Source organism: Dermacentor variabilis, chromosome 5 (genome assembly GCF_050947875.1).
Source record: "Dermacentor variabilis isolate Ectoservices chromosome 5, ASM5094787v1, whole genome shotgun sequence".
Taxonomy (NCBI): domain Eukaryota; kingdom Metazoa; phylum Arthropoda; class Arachnida; order Ixodida; family Ixodidae; genus Dermacentor; species Dermacentor variabilis.
This window is the reverse complement of record NC_134572.1, coordinates 140,400,075-140,417,952: the sequence shown is the minus strand read 5'-3', so window position 1 is coordinate 140,417,952 and position 17,878 is coordinate 140,400,075.

The window sequence follows — 17,878 nt, the reverse complement described above, 5'->3', positions numbered from 1 at the left end:
GAAAACCAGTGGATGAGGTGGTTCTGGTGGATCAGAGTAGGACGCCTGAACCTATATTATATGCCACCCAAATATAGTCGCTCGAAGACGGTCCTTAGAAAAATGGCTTGCGTGAAGAGTTTTCTTCGTGACTACCAAGCATATTATAATACTAGAAGAGAATGTCCTGTTTCCGCCAAGGAGAGGTCAGGAAGCGGGCACACGAGGCTCGGGACTTCACAAGCATATAATTTTCGAAATGAGGTGGCTGCGCGACCATGGACCAAGCTCTCGACAACACATCGAACATACGAGACCTTCACCCGTTTCGATGTCAAGGGCATTATGAGGCTCACGACTCGCCTTTACAACGTAGCTGCTTCAGAAAAAATAAAATGTCCCGTACTTCTACCAACAAATCATCGTTGAAAGCACCTAATCGTGCACAGCGAACATCTACGCCTGCGTCACAGTGGTGTCGGCGTTAAACTCGTTGAGTTGCATGAGAAGTTTTGGGTAGTGCATGATTGCTAGCGCCCGAAAAAGGTCCTTGGCCAGTGTGATGCCTCTGCGAAGTTTCGTCTTAAAGCTGCTTCAGCTCCTGCAGCCGCGCTCCCGATCCACACAGTATTGAGGTCACGTCAATTTAGAGTCACGGGCCCCTAATTTATTAGTCCAGTGTTCGGGAGGGGAAACGGCTTCGTAAAAGCATCCACTGTAGTGTTTACCTGTGCTGCAGTGCGAGCTGTTCACTTAGAATTTCGCAGTGAGCTGACTATGAGTACTGTCTTTTCATCGTTTTATTTCGCGCCATGGTTTAAGAAGCGCAATTTATTCTCACAATGGTTTAGCGTTTAAGGCAGCCGGTCGCGAACTAAAGTACACATGTGAACTTCAACGTGATGCCCTAGTACAGAACACTTCTGCGTCCAGTATTATCACGTAGAAGTCCATTGGTGAGCGCTCCTTACGGTGGGGAGGCTGTTGGGACATAATTCGAATAGTAAAGAACTGGCTCATTAACACATTAGGAAAAGGATGTTCCAGCTTCAACCAGCTCAACACTTTATTAGAGGAAGCGATAAATTCTAGGCCGCTCACACACATTTTTGATAATGATGCCAAACCCGAAGTACTCATTCCTGTGCACTTTTTGGTGTCTAAACGTCTTACTGCCTTTCTTCGGTAAAAAGAATAGATCTTGACATTAAGAAGCGCGCACACCAGGTCTCAGAAGCTCGACAATAGCTGGAAAAAGAAGAAGACGCTGTTCTAAATGGCTGCGTTCACGTTGTGCTTTCAAGTTTGGTTTTTCGAGTGGACCGCTTTCTGGAACTGGCCCGAAACGATCACCACCATCTCCAAGAAGTCGTCCGGCACCTGTAACGAGCAACTGCAGGCCAGTCAGACCACATTTCATTGTTTCACGGCCGATTTTTCAACTTCACAGCGTGGAGGGCTGCTAACCATAAATTGAAGTACAGGAGCACCACCGGCGCCGGCGAGCGCGCACTTGAGAATGACGGCCTTAAGGACTCCGACAGCGACATCTAACCCGCTACCAATTACAATGTCGCGACTGGAAGAAGACATGGACTTCACTGCATCTCAGATGGGTGATGCAACGCTTCTCCGCGATGGTAATAAGGCAGCTATGATCAACAACGACATGGAAACCGCTGCTGTGGTTGACGAAACGAAAGCGGAAGGCGGGTGGGAGCGTGCTCTTTCTGTGAAAGAAAAAAAAATCTCGCTCAGAAACGACGCTACTCCCAAGGAAACGCACCATCATCAGGTCCAAATACAAACTCATCCAACCCAAAGGCATCACGGACGCCCACAACGCAAGCGTCTACCACTGCTACCAAACAGTCACCTGAAGGTCGTCACCAGATCACCCTGAGGGCTACCACTCACGAGCGTTTACAGTCAGGCACTAGCAAGAGCCGTCATGGAGACATGTAAGGACAGAACCACCGAAAGCAATTTTATTATAAGAATCAAGTAAGATTTCAGCATGGCAATGATATCCACCTCGAATCGGGATACAGCCAAGCTCATGCAAGCTAATAAATTCTTGAGCATCAACGGACGACACACTCGGTGAATGCGTATGTTATGGAAGAAGACACGACGCGGGGAGTAATCCACGGTATAGAATTTTACACCCATACTGGCTTGCTGCAATCGAATCTACATATTAGAACCCAGTAGATGGAGACAGATCGGCGCAAGAATGCTGAGCGACTCACACAATGTTTTGCTAACCTTCTACGGCACCCAAGTGTATAGGTGCGTTTATTACTTCGGCGGGGGCGGGGGTAGTAACCCTGCACCTCCTACTGAAATGCGGTACAATTCTGCTGCATGTGTGACATCGTGGGACACCGCGCCGACGCACAGGTGGCCGCTCGTGCGGGGTGCGGCAGCCTGCCGATGGACACGCATGTACCCCCAAATGCCCCATTTGTGGCGGTGATGATCCAACGGGAGATTCCACATGTCCCAAATAACTAAAACTAATGTCAGCAGAGCATATAGCAAGACCACGGATCAAGAAAACAACAAAGGCCCAGCTACGGTGGTTCGCCTCCGAAGACGAAGACTCCGAGCTGGAATTCCATTCGACAATGGATCCGTAGCAGTCGCTCTGGGACCAACTCGTCGTTGCGGAGGCGACCTTGGTCCGGGGCAGCCGCTCCAGAGAAAACAGTTGGCATCTCGACCCAGGATGCCCCAGCAGCAACAACAGCCGACAAGAAAGGAGAAGGCCCCGGAAACAATTCGCCAGGGGTCTGGCATGCAACTGCAGCGCTCAAAATAATCAGGTGAGCTGGTCGCGAGTCGCACCTCCCACTGCCAAATATATATATATATATATATATATATATATATATATAATTCAAGTGAAAGCAGGCAGAGAGGTCCGCCTGAGCTAACGCGCTCTAGCCCGCTACTCTGCACAGGGGGAGGGGGAACAGGGACAAAAAGGTGTGATGACGGCTGATGATGACATAGAAAGAGGGACGCGCAACGGTGATAGCAAGTTCAACATTCTGATAATACACATTAAGAAAGCTCATTCATGAAGCCACTATCGGGTTGCGCATCTAGATCGTAGTAGCCAATTTAAGTGAACTTAAACATAAAGGCGCTACGACGAAGCTGGTGTGCGGGCCTCCCCTGCGTGAGCAGCACAAACGCCAAACAATAGCTTTATAGCATGCAAAGAGCTGTCATAAGCGGCTCCAGCATGGCGAGCTCTTACAGGGCACTTTTAGCGGTCAGATTCTGGAGACCAACGAAAATCACGCGCATTTACTGTACCAGGTGCTTCAGCATTTTCTGTACGCTCTCCTTCTCATTGTGTCCATCTCTTTGCTTGCCAGTAGTGTCACCGGTTTCATTGGCCTTATCATTCTTGGCTTCGTGGCGCAGAGAACCACTAGGGACCGCTGGCATAGCCGTGGACCTAGGGGGCAGTAAAAGCTATTCCGCGTCTGTGTCAGCTTGTGCAGGTGAATGTTTGCCGCGTGCTCTCATCAACCTTGAATTAGCAGTAGGCGCCGTTACCGTCCTCCTTGTACTCACAGGCAGAGGTTGTCGTGGCGGCCCTGCCCCGCTATGTAGTTCTTCTGAAATGGCTTTGTGACGCTTCTTTCGCGAGCGTTGGTCACTTTGGCGAACAGATTGAGCAGCCTCTTTACGGGAAGATTGGTCTCTTACCATTTTTCGAAGAATACTAAATTCTTGTTTCATCTTTGGGCATTCCGTCGAAGTCGCTTCATGAGAGCCAGTACAGTTAGGACATTTAGGTGAGGACGTATCACAGCCGATGGTACTGCGCTCTCCGCCGCAACGCGAGCAGGTGGCTTTACTTCTACAAACAGCGCTCACGTCTCCTAGCTCACGTGTTTCGAGGCCGAACAGGCCTCGAAACGAATGGTCGTACACGGTGCATCACGTAGCCCACTTTGACAGACGTTGGTAATGTCGAAGAAGCAAATATTAACATGATACATCGGGAGCTCCCTAACCGGTGAATCAGAAGAATGCGCACCGATGACTTCAAAAGGCTGTTGAGCTCCGCATGCCTAATTTAAAGCTCCACGTCGGAAATCACACCAGTCTTTGTCTCCTTCTCGTAGGTAATACCGGAGCGGACAGGGATTGCTGTTAACTGTGGCATGGTCTTTAATTGTTCAAACATTGCGGAATTTTTCACATCTATTGTCAGGATGTTCTTGCGAGCGTTGATCCTGATCTCGTTGATTTGCCCAGGGGCCACACTTTCAAAGGGAGTTGATATTGTGTGACGTCTAGGGTGGCACATAAGAAACCATGAAGGATTCCTGCTCACTCTGATTCGCTGAAATCATGTTGGTCGTAATACTGCGCATCCTCTTCATATAGCGGCCCATGGCTATGGTGTAGTCCCTGTCAGAGTCCATTGCTTCTGGTGTTTAGCTCTTCCAGGAATCGAGCAGGTCCGAGATTCCAAAGGCACGTCGCCAAAAAATGAGCGACGAATCAGACGACTGACCTTGTTCAGGTGGTCGTGGGAACATCTTCTTGCTCATCCTTGATGAGATGACTCTCACGAAAATGGCGGAAACGTAAAAAAAGATGCATAACAGCGACACGCCCAGAGCACCAGTCAGCTCTGGCTACTCCTTTCTCTTCCCTCAGAATATACAAACACACACAATCTATCTATTACACACCATCTGATACACAATCTAAGAATACACAAACGCCAATCACAGAAAACCCAGAGCGCAAGAATACAGAAGAAAGAAAAAACTACTTCTTAAAAATTTATCCGAGCTCCGAGCCGAGTTTGAATTTTCGAAGTGCATGGTAGATACCATCACCTCATGACAACCCATTCAAATTTGAGTCAGGCTTCCAAAGCACCGCAACAGGCATCAGTGAAACAAAGTACCACCTCGAGCGCTCATTCGGTAACGCTGGAACAGTTAGCACAAAACATGGAACTAATGTTCGCAGAGATACACAAACTCAAGCGAATGGTGGAGGATGCGCAAGCAAAAGCCTCAGCCGTCCGCCAAAAGAGGGTCAGCCACTGCCTGGGAGTTCCTCCCAGGACAGCGAAAGCCATAGAGCACACTGATAGCGACAGTGCCATCCGTCGATACGATGGCAAGCAACACAAAGGCCGGACACATTAAAATGCTGTCCTTGTATAGGACGGTCCTAGTAGATCTAAAGCCATTCTCTTGCACGACTGTGATGTGTAGTCTGGCCCACGTAGCAATAGGGGGGGGCAGTACTTAAAGCAAGTGGGACTAGACGAAAACTAGCGAGTCATGTTGCCCGTTCTATTGGAGAAGGCGATGCCTTCAATAATTAGCACTTTGAGCGTCACTGCTCAAAGCCAGAAGCTTCAGTAAGACTTCCTCACAAGCAATAACTTGGTAGCCGGTTGCAAGTAACACTGCCAATGCTTTATTTTTTTATTAGGAGGAAGCTTTAACTTGAGGCCAACTGCCATGCAACGATTCAAGTACGCGTAAAACGACGCAGTGCGTGGATGTGACTACCACTGTACTGATTTTGACAAAATGTGTTGCCTTTGAGAGAAACTGACGTTGTAGTGACTGTGGGCAGCAAGTATTCTTTTTGGGGCCTGAAATTTTTTTACAAGTATTGCCGAAACTTTGTAACTTTATAAAAAATATACAAGGACGATCTTTGTAAATTAAAACATTGCATCAAATCAGATATCACTGTTCTGTGAACTGCATCTGCTAGCGTATCTAAAGCGGACAAAGCTGATATATGCATATACATCTTACGTGAATTTGACAACAGCTTACAAAGCTATTTGTAAAATTCTACTAAAAAATTATGGTATACATCTGAGTGGCGTATAATGCAAGTTTTGTCAACGTTAGATGTTGTCTCAGGTAAAATGGGCAGAAATGTGATATCACATTTTACTGTTGACTTATACAGTTGTAAGCCTATTAGTTTATTTTTGAAATTCAGCAGCTTTCAGCTATTATTTATCATTCACAATCGAGAAATGAAGGTTTCTGCAATCACTTGAATATAACGTTTTCTTTAGTGGAAGAAACCCCATCAAATATGGCGTAGTGATTGCCGATGGAAGCCATGTCTCTCTTGCAATCTATTTTGATTGGAGCCTCGTAGCTAAATCTTTCTAGAACAAGCAACTAAGTCTGTGAAATATACGTTGCCTTCCCTTGAGTATATTTCCTCAGGAGCTCATGTAAAACATTAAATCGCCACAGGAAAGACCCCGCTAAGAAATTCCAAAATATGCATACATGGTTTTAAGTGTATTCCTCGCCGAGGTAGTTGTGTCCGGAATTCACTAGTTGCGGAAATCAATGCTCCTATTTCAGGAATTTCGTGCGCAGAAAAGATAATGTCTCACAGTCGAATGGATGTATGGAAAACCTTTATTGAGGTCCATCTAAATGTGCACTAGCACGTTCATATTCACTCGTTCATTTCATTGGCACAATCTCTCAGAGTTTGCGTCAATAAAATCCCGTTTTCGTGCCTGTTTCGTTCAGGTACGGAAGTTAAATCCAACGTCTCCTTACCACAGCCCAGTTGTAGATAAACTAGTTTAACGGGCTTTACGTGATGTTAGGAAGAAATGCTAGACAAAAGGGAGAAAGTGAAAAGGAGCGCTGTGCAGCTGATCCCGCTCAGCTTCTACTTTATAAGCAGGGCGCTCAACAAACCTCTTAAGAAAAAAAAATAAAGAACTGAGTGAGGCGTCGAGGTATATGTGACCAGCGGTTATGCTAATCAGGCTGGCCCAACTAAGCTAACTTCAGTATAAAAGGCCCTAAACGGTGCTGACTGGGTTACACTTTTCCGTCGTCTAACGTGAAGGAAAGACACGCACCCACCATGAGGACTCTGGTGAGACTCAATGGCGTTTTATCTCACACGTTTGACAATCAGACTGTTAATTACTACGATGCAGAAGTGTCTGAAGGCTTAGCAGTATTGTGAACCCAGGCACATTGTCGTATGATGCGGCCTTTATTTCGACAGGCTTTCAAACGGGGTTCTGGTTGGGCCCTATTAATTTGTTTTATGCGATATTTGTTTAGAACCCGGAAAATTTTGAGACAGATTGGATGAGGCGAGGACAACTTGTCACCACGGTGGAGAACAGCGCGCTATTGTTTGGACCATCTCTAATATGACTAGCCAGTTGGGTTTTCATTGCAATCGGAATCAAACTAAAGCTAAACATGAACAATCCAGAGTTTAGGGGTTCTTGTGTCCGCAATGCTAATTTGGCTTGTGCAAGTACATTGCAATCGGCAAATTTGTCTGCCTCCTTGAAGACAACGACTGCTGTTTGATTTTGAGAGACTTTACTTTGAAATAAGGCCATTTATTCGCATGTTGTGCACGTATTTACCATCGGCTGTACATGCGTCTGCAAAATTGATTCGAGTGCTAACCTGAAGCAAAAATGTGTCAACACCACCTTCTTACCAAGTTAGTATGCCATCATTGCCTTCGGAGCACCGCTTTGAAGGCACAAAATGTACAGTTGCGCTTTTGTTCCTGCTCTAAGTGACAGCCAGTGTTTCTTTAACATAAATTTTCTATGCAAAAGCACGAAAAAGATTTGACAAGAGCCAGAAGTTTACAGGGCATTACGCTGTGTGGGGGATCAGCTGTTACAATCTGACGACTCTACAATTGGAGATGCGCTGTTTGCACGAGCGCGCACCTTGATCCTATGCTCAATGTAATTGCCGTGGCGTTACATAACAAATGAACTCTTCTAACTCTACTATTTTTCGTCCAAGTCGGCTATTCAGCGAGATAAACGGAGCAAGAAGTTTAGCATGCTATAGTGGTCATTTATGATACATTATAAAACTGTGCACGTTAATATAGAATAACGAGATTCCAAACGATCTAATCTCTTGAATTTTCAATATTTCTTAAGCAAGAATACGTCATTTGATAAGCATACAAAAATAATATTCAACCATAGAAAATCGCTGAAGAGCGATTCAGATAGAAAGCGCAAACTTTTAGCTGCATAATGTAAGTGGGAACGCGTGTTCTATTAGCATGAACCACTGTTACACAGAACAAATGCCAAGTGGCTGACGCTCTTGGGCGTTTCTTGTTGTTGTGCGCCCTACAGGAAGACCCCGCTGAGTGTGGAGAAGTGCGCGTGTCGTTTAGCTACACTCGTTATACCTAACATTTGTGAACACGAATGTTTGTTGGAGCAGGAGGAGCTAAATTGGACTACGGAAACAGAAATCTAAAGGCACTACTAATCACAACGTCGTAGGAAAGTAAGGCCCAACGATAAAATCAGAAGGTTCTAGGTCACAAGGTCACAAGTTATTCTTCTGAAAGGGGTAGATGTCGAGTTGCTTGACAAGATTGTTTCGAAAATGTTGACCCTACTTAACTCTTTCGTTACCGCGCCTAATCAAATCGATCCTCTGTGATCCATGCTTTGGATCGCCAATTTTGAGATTTTGAAGCCTTTTCATATCGACTTCAGGCCATCTAGTGTTTAGTACAGGCACCGCATTTTCAGAATCAGTTAAAATTTTTACGCTCCGGCAATACTGTGATTTTTGAGTGACCTTTTTATGACCTAATGTGCGTATCTTGAAGTGAAAAGTGGCGTGGCTCTCACCTTCTGCGGTGCTCGAGAAAAAAGCATGCCGCTCACGATTACGCTGCACTAGCATCAACCACTTATAATAAAATGCCTCCCAGCAAGTAAATAATTCGCTTATATTGTCCGCTTTGCCGTCCGACAGTTCTCAGCTGTTATAACTGAAAATGCAGCCAGCTGTTCACTAGTGAGCTTTGGTTAGGAGTCAGTCGTTTTATTTCGCCAAAGTGCATATATGAAGGTACGCCGCATGACAGACATGGGGAACTGGCATTTTCAACCACTTCCCAAGAGTTTGGATTTCCCTTCTCTCGTAACATCCAGGCTGCCGATGTCGCTGCGCAGTTATCGAGAGTCGCTCCCATAACGTCGTCGCATGCGTGTGCGTCGCGAGAAAAGCGTCGTGCTCGAAGACGGCGACGATGTTTTCAGTTATCATTGGACATCCGCAGCTGTTCCCCGGCGAGTTTCCTTTACGGCCTTGAGGGGTTTCCTTCCTTGTGTGAGCTTATCTGCCAAATATTTTGCATGACCTGAGAGCTCTATTAATTATCTTCAGGGTGCATATATAGCTTGGTTGTGATGTGCTGGCACTGGCAGCAATGAAACCCCTGTTCACGCCGAGAAGGCCGCCCGTGGCAGATCTCGTCCCAGCGCTACGGATCAGCGCAAGAGAGTTTACAACAGCGTGGGATTTCTTTCTACTCTTCTTCTCTGAAGGGGTGATAAGAACAATCTGCAAAAATTACAAACAGATGTTCTTGGATGCATAATTTCGAAGTTGCCCAGCTACGCTGAGAATGGTTAGTCCTGGAAGAAGTGCATGACTCTAGACGAACTGGTGGAGTACGTTCCTGGGACTTCTCATCGGACCATCCTCGGAAAATGCCGAAAAGGAGGAAATGGAAAATATGTTACGAGGACCGCTCAGTTGAAGAAAAACCAGAAGTTTAAGGGGAAAATTGTGGAGTGCACCTATGCTTCACAAGACCCAGCAACTGCTTCACCGCATGGCATGAGCGATGAACTGGTATCGTAGCGCTGAACTTTGTATCAGAAGAATGTCGGTGTACTGAACATTTATTTTTTGGGACACTCCTTCAGGGTTATTTATCTTTGAAATGTATATTCTGACTTTCCTTTGATATTATTGTTATTGTAGATGTTTTTTGTTTTTATCAACTGGCAGCAAAAATGGCGCTTTCTATAATTTTAAATTTTACCTTACATTTCTTTGTTTGGCATCGTATATTTTTGGAAATAGCATTTCATTATGCACAACATGCTATGCTCCAAAGTGTGCTGGAACATTATTTTCAGTGGTAAGTAATTTTTTTCCTGGACCTATAAAAAACGACCATTTTCTCGCGGGTAACGAAAGAGGTAATACGTCACTTCGCAGCTGGCCGTTGGTTGTATACTTTGCCTCGCCGTCTCGACGGTCCTCGCCGGTGGTTTTGGCGGAGGTTTCGGACGAGGCATTGGTTTGGGCCACGGTGGTGGCCTTGGGTACGGTGGTGGCCTTGGTGGTGGCTACGGCGGCGGCCTTGGCGGAGGTCTTGGCGGCGGTCTTGGTGGCGTCCATGGTGGTGGCTACGGAGGCTCTTACGCTGGTTCCTACGCTGGTAGTTACGGAGGATTCCATGGTGGTCACTTCGGTTAACATGGCCTAAGGGTACGTGTCAAAGTTTTACATTTCGCAGTTATGTTTATTAGACGCTTTATCGCGGTAGGAATACAGAGAGTCATTTCCTCTCAAAAACTCTCAGCCCCGCGTTTCATGAACAGCTGAATATAAAGGGAAATAAATATACATTCAAGAGAAAGCTTTTCTTGCGAGATTTCTATTGTGCCAACAGTTTAGCAGCAATGGGCTCATTTCCGAACCCTCTTCAATGGATATTTCCTTTCAGTACTTGAAGTAATAAACTACCATGTTGTAGATGAATGCGTAGCGACTTGCGAAAAAAGATCGCATTGCGCGTTTTCTATAGAACATCCATCTTTGTGAATTATAGAACATTTTAGCAAACTGAATGGAGAAATACTTGCCGAAGTAAATCGAATAACAAGGCTTTTTCAGTACCTGTGGCACTATGCAGTGTTTTAATCAGTACCTATTACTGCTAAAGCACGTGCGCAACAGAACGGGTCGTCCCCAGTGATAGCGGAGGTGGCCTTTTAATATTCCATGTGACACATTTGTTTTTTGGTTACAACCCTTTACACCTCACCGCAGTCATAATCTTACTGCTTTCCTTGCCCGATTTCATTGGACTCATGTTATCCCTTACCCTAAATGGCCGTTTATAAGGGTTGCATAGTAATAATCGCCATTTCATTTGGTCTTGTTAGTTACAAAGTATCCGATAGAGAAAATATATGAGCGCTGAAGCATACCTAAAGAAGATAAGACTTCTGCTTCAGAGATGAGCAATACCCGTGAAAGTTCACGACAATCATAAACACCCATTGTTCTTTTTATTTGCTTCTCATTAAGATAGGAAGACTCGGTAATTTCTATGTTGAGTGGTATTACCGTTTTGTTCCACGCTCAAACATTCAGCTTCGTTTTTAAATGTTAATATCAAATTGCTGACCAACTATGATTCGTACGCGCCAATGGCCGCTGTAGGGCTATAGTTTTTTTGTCTAAGTAAAGCGCTGTGAAAGACAGATGCATATGGACACATGAGGTATAGTCGCTAAGACAGCGACTACATATGCACGACCGGACGTCACAATTGGTACTGCTAAAACAATCACTTTCATTATACGAACCCATATAGCCAGCTGTGCTAACTGTGCTAGCCAGCTAACCAAATGCAGTGCATATTTCAGAGCTTATCAATTCTCATTTGAAACCTTGTTTTATTCCATTTCAGTATAACTTCGCTGCGAAAGACAACACAAGGAAAAGACAGTCAAAATGTACAAAACATGTATTTAGATCAAAATAAATAACTTCCACCGAACAACTCTTTATGTGCCCTGTCTGTATTCGAAAAAAATACCTGAACAAACAAAGGTTGGAATGGCAGAATGCAGAAACTAAATCTGGTTTGGGTGAAGAAATATATTTCAACAGGACAACCTGCAACGACGCACACAAACGCAGTGTATGTCGTCCCTTGTAAGCACCAAAATCATTCTTTTCGTCAAGTTGCTTCCAAGCGGTCCATACAAGCGCCATTCAAAATGCAGTGCACTTTGTGTAGGCGGCTCACCATTGTATTGTGCCTCTCCTCTTACAAAATGCAATTTGTTTGCCAGGGTCAGCACCGCAAAATTAAAACGTTCATGCCAATTTATTACTGGTACAAGGGGCATTGAGGAAGTCGATATTGCGACCTTGCTTGTGTGGCTATGGTAGTACGCTGCGGAAAAGGAGATCATAGTTTCAATCCTTAGCTACGGTGTCCGCGTTATGATAATTACTTCCGATCCTGTGTTGTGCTAACCAGAATTTTCGCTGCCCTTCTAATTGAATAGCAATGCATATCACTACGAAACGGGAGCAGTTTGTATCATAGAGACTCATTACAACAACCAAAGCAACAGCTTCGTGTAGTTGACTACTACAGCTACACATTTAATAAATGTGAATTGAGCTATACCACGACAGAAAAATAACCTCTCGCCGTTATAAAGCCATCCGCCACTTTCGTTCATATTTGGAAGGTGCAAATTTCAACCTATACAAAGACCATGAAGCACTAACGTACATATTGAAGATAGCCGAACTCAAAGGAAAGATAGCCCGTTGGCTGGGGGAACTTCAGCAATTTGAATTTGAAGTAGCTCATCGCCTAGGATCTTCTATTAAGGATGCGGATGCAATGTCGCGATTAGCCAATATGCTTCCAAATAATCATGAAACGGCAAAATTCATAAGGATATGAGAAGAAACCGAGGTTTGGCAATGCCCTAATAATGAAATAGTTGCCATTCCTACTTTCTTGGTTCCAAAAATATTGGAGCTGCATCATCATTGCCCCGAATCAGGAGGTCATGATGGCTTTTGGAGAACCTACATGACATTAACAAAAAGGTTCTATGGCCTCATATGAAGCAAGGCACGACAGACTATGTGTTATAATGCCATAAATGCCAAATTACCAAAGTTAAATTTATATAACCGATGCAAAAGAATGGTTATACCACAATATTCTAACACCCCCCCCCCCATTTGAGGTTATTCATCTAGACTTAGCGGAACTACGAAAAAGGTCTGAACGATTAAAGACACAAGCCTTCCTGTTGTGCATTGATGAGTGCACCAAGATGATTGCAGCAAGGTCTGGTAAAGGGGATCCTAAAAGCGTAATTTTCTTTCTCAACAGGAAAATGTTTGAGAATGTAAGCGTAATTGTCTCGGACAATAGACCTGCCTCCCGGAGTCGTCGGCTCAGGAATGGGCTGAAATGCGTGACATCACGTTACGGTTCAGTGCGCCCTATCATCCCCCCCGCAAATGGGCTAGCTGAACGGGCTATCAGGGACATCAAACAATGCATTAGCATGTAACCAGCATTCCCAGATGATGGGAAATGTATGGAAGCGGCATGAGCTCCCTACAACCACTCGCATACAACTGGCCTGGGATACACTCCATTCGCTGCATCTGGGAGACCACCTTACCTGCCTCCGCATATAAGCCTCGGTTTGAAAAATAGCTGAAGCTCACAGAAGCAGCAAGAACTAAAAGCAGCAGAAAAAATGTCCTTAAGGACTCCGGCCGCGACATCGAACCCGCAACCAATTACAACGTCGCGTATGGAAGAAGACATGGACGTCACTGCATCTCAGGTGGGAGATCCAACGCGCCAGAGCAATTTCAGTGAGACAGCTGCGATAAACAACAATATAAAAACCACTACTGTGGTTGACGAAACGAAAGCAGAAAGAGGATGGGAGAACGTTCTTTCTGTGAAGGATAAAAATATCGCTTAGAAGCGACGCTACACGCAAGGAAGCGCACCACCATTAGGTCCGAATACCAACTCATCCAAGCCCAAGGCGCATCGCGGACGCTCGCAACGCAAGCGTCTACCGCTGCTACCGAAGAGTCACCTGAAAGTGGTCATGACATCAAGCCGAGGGCTACCAGTCAAGAATGTTTACACTCAGGCCCTGGCAAGAGCCGTCATGAAGGCGTGCCAGGACAGAAACACCGACACCAATTTTATGCTAAGATTCAAGTCAGGTGTCCACTTGCGGTGATACGCAACCCGAATCGGGATACGGCCAAGGTCAGGCAGGCCAATAAATTCTTGAACATCAACGGACGACCAAACCCGGTCGATGCCTACGTCACGGCAGGAGAAGAGATGACGCTGGCAGGTATTTGATATTTTGATTAGGGTGACTCAATCTACTTGCCAATAAACTATGCTAGTGGAGATGAAGAGATGCGCTCAATGAAAAGAACTGAGCACATCTGAGTGTAACAGTTGTTCATCAATTGGCAGATCCGAACATATAGTGTTAATCAAGCAAAAGTGCCTTAGTTTATAATACCTAACTTTTATAAGGCCAAATATTATTAAAGCGTTTTTACACATGGCACATATCTGGTCTTAAGATAGTGTGCACAATGAGACAATGTATTAATCTTCCTACACACATATTTAACTGTTTTGAGACGAAGGTAAGATTCTGTGAAGTGCGATAACTTTTCTTCAGCGCATATTAACCACTTCAGTTGAAAAAAAGCTTTCGTTTCATGTAGTCGCTTCTTTGTGCAAGTATGTATTGCCGCATGCAAAATCCACATGCATGGAAGGGATATGTGAAACAGAATGGTGCCTTTCCCAATTTATGATATGCTTCTTTGTCTTTTTTCCTGCAGCTACCTACCTGTACTTATGCTTAGTCCCATATGATTTAACATATTCATCACATATGCTTTTGGTTCAAATGTGAAACCATGCTATGCTTTAGTTAGATTGCGTTTTCAACTAGTCACAATAATTGATCATACAATTATGCAAGCTGCTCCTTAGAATCATTACGGTAAAGCATTTTTACCGTAATGGAAATGAAAAGCTACCATATATGACAAAAAATTTGATGCACAAGATTTTAACGCCAATGCGAGTCCTTGCAGTTTTATACTCATTTGTTACACACTAGATAATAATGTAAATTTAATTTTATTTATTTTGTGGAAAAGTGAAATGGAAAAATCCTAACAGCACCAGGAAGCTTCTTTCATGCTGAGGCCAACCAAATAGGAAATATGATGCACCTCTGTACTGCTCTGAGACCGGGTAGGATATTGCTGCAGAACCACGACAAGACACTCTTAGAAACAATGAGGTGCGGCCCATACATGAATAACTTTATGTGAAATATAAGCAAAGCTAGCTAGACCTGCAGCCTTACATGAGAATATACAACACATTTCTAAACGCACTGTTTCCTCAGTCAGGAACATCCATACGCTGTAGAGGACGTTATCAAATGAACTGCTGTATTAGAATATGGTACACAAAAAAGTTTCTTGCACAATTTTATCTACGCTAGTAGCCCCATGCTTAGCAGCTCATCTGGTAACCTCTGCCATATAAGTGCATGCGTTTTCTGCCTGAAATGCATTTGCTGGCCAGTAATGTGGCGCATATTTCTCTTAGTGTCCACACTTTGTGAGTTTGCTCATGTTTGTTCTGTGTTTAACTTTCCATTGTATACTTCATTTTTGAGAAGGTGGAGCCAATTGGTTGTAAATTATGTTTCTACACTGTAATACTGATGAAACCTTAGAGAATATACTTATGTTTTATTACAAGACGTGTTGTAAAGTTCATGGGTATCATTGTAAATATTTATGCGTTTGTCAGTATGCTTCTCAACTTAATATTCAATTTGTCTTGTGATCGATCAATAAAGATTTTGACCTTTTAAGAGAGAAAATGTTTCATTTGAGTTAACTCGGCGGCTACAGATTACGTCCCATTCACCAAGCATAAGTGCATGAGCTGCTTATGAAAGAATGAAATATTCCCCACATGTAAGTGTTGCGAATCTCTTCTAACGTGACCATGGATCTACATCGTGCTTTCACACTACTGGGAAGAGTACTAGCACTCTGCTCTGAAGGAGTACAAGCACTCTGTTTGGGGGAGTAGAAACACTCGGCTTGGAAGAGTAGAAGAGCTCGGTTAAGAGGAGTAGAAGCACTCGGTCTGAGGGTGTACTATTACCCCTGTGGGGAGAGTATTGGTACTCTGCCAAAGAGTACTAGCATTCCCTTGCAGTGCAGTAACAAAGCTCTGTCAGGAGGATTTATCCTATTCTCTCTCTAAGAGGGTCGATCTATTCTCGAAAAGAGAGTGAAATATGGGACAAGCAGATACTCCTTCAGAGAGAGTGCCCGGAACTTTCTTTGTTTTTAGAGTGTATTATAAGAAGAAGTGACCCTGAGAATTTCAGAAAAAGGAAAATAAAGTCACTTGCGCCTATTGCTTATAGTGCGGTTCTTGCCAATCTTTTAAATCACTTGCTGCAAACGCATGCATCTTTTGCAATTTCAAGCTTACTCTTTGCAGCATCTTTTAAGAATGTCGCACATTGTAGGATAGCTAATTTTTCGGTATTTCTTCCTGAAATACCGAAAAATGCTGAAATACTGAACTGATGTTATTGAGGGTCATAAACATTTCATCCTTAAAAGGGACCCTCCTAGATGTTTGTAACTAAACGCAGGCTTCCAATCCATCAGCGGCATCAGCGCTTCTCTGTTGCGCCCAACATTGACTCGTCGAATCGCGATAACATATCAGTGCCATCTCTCAACGTTAAATACACTAAATGGAAAATTAGGTTTGTCGGTATTAATGATAGACGCTCCTTCCGTACAAAAAATCTGCTTACCCTCAGTGGATGCTTGAAAACCAGAAATAAAAGAGGCAAAAAGTAAAGGCTTTTGTCGAAGCCACCATTTGATTTCCGCGCCAAGGAGCAGTGATGTTTGTCATTTTTACAATTTTTTCGCGGACCTAGTTGTTGCGAGTAAAAATTGGCTGCCTTATATTCTAAAGGGGCTAAATACTGAAGCTAACAAGTTTCGAGGTCGTTTACTGCGCTATAATTGTCTGAAATCGGGAAAATATATTAATATTTGCAACGTCGCACTGACGTACATCAAAGAAAATTCTGGCGTGAACTAAAGAAAAAGAAGGTTTGGCCTTGACTTGTTTTCTAGTAATCAACCGCTTACCGTACATTGCATAAGATTATTTTTCTAGAAGACGAAATATTTTAAGAGTAATAACTGCCTTAGTGTTTCTTTTTATTGTCACTTTACTTTGTTAGCAGTAATAAGAATTTGTAACAGATGACTGTCATAATATTCATCCTAGCAATCAATGCGAGACGACGGACTAGTAAGGAACACACAACAAGCAAGTGCCGCAATTTTCTTGGTATATCTCTGCGCTGTATTAGCATCTGAAAAACTGTTTGAATGGAAGCCACCAACTTGTCAGGATAGTCCCGTGCGGCGACTATTCTGGGTCACCCAATTATTTTTTTGAGCAGCATGGTACATGCACAAAAACTATTTCTGGAGTGCTTTGTCATCGCCATTCTAAATTCTGGCACAAAAACACACACTTGGCATTGCCCTAGAGTGTTACTGCAGGAAAGTCACTGTATCAACTCCCAGTGCCGAAAATTCATTTTTTTTTCGTTTGGATAATTTGGAATAAGAGAAATGGTTACATCATCCATGATATTCCAGGAGCGACTTCACGTTAGCACGAAACTGAACTGCCATCTGGTGGATGAATTCGCCAGCTCACAGTGACAAAAGAAACGACGGCTGCTGAACAGTGCACTGTGGCATTTAAGTGGAGATCAATGTAGCATTGCATTCCCAAACACTCTTTCAGCTGTATGAATAGACTTGGCACATGACGCTGAAGTGGGCCAATTATTGAAGCTTCTTGGCACACTCATTGACCAAGCGCTTCTGAGCCTGACTGATTTTTTCCCCTGCCTCTTTGTTTCCTCATCCGCAGCCGCTTGCCGGTGCAGCTCAGCCATGTACAAAACTGACTTAAAAACTCCCTGAATAAAATAAATAATTCAGCAGGTGATATAGCCGGTTAAGCTGCTGCAACACGATGAATAACTAACACAACGCTGCGACAATACCACCAGGCTATCCTGTTTGCGTTATCCTATCCAGTGTTAGTCGCCGCTAACTTGCAGGTCCGTGTGCTG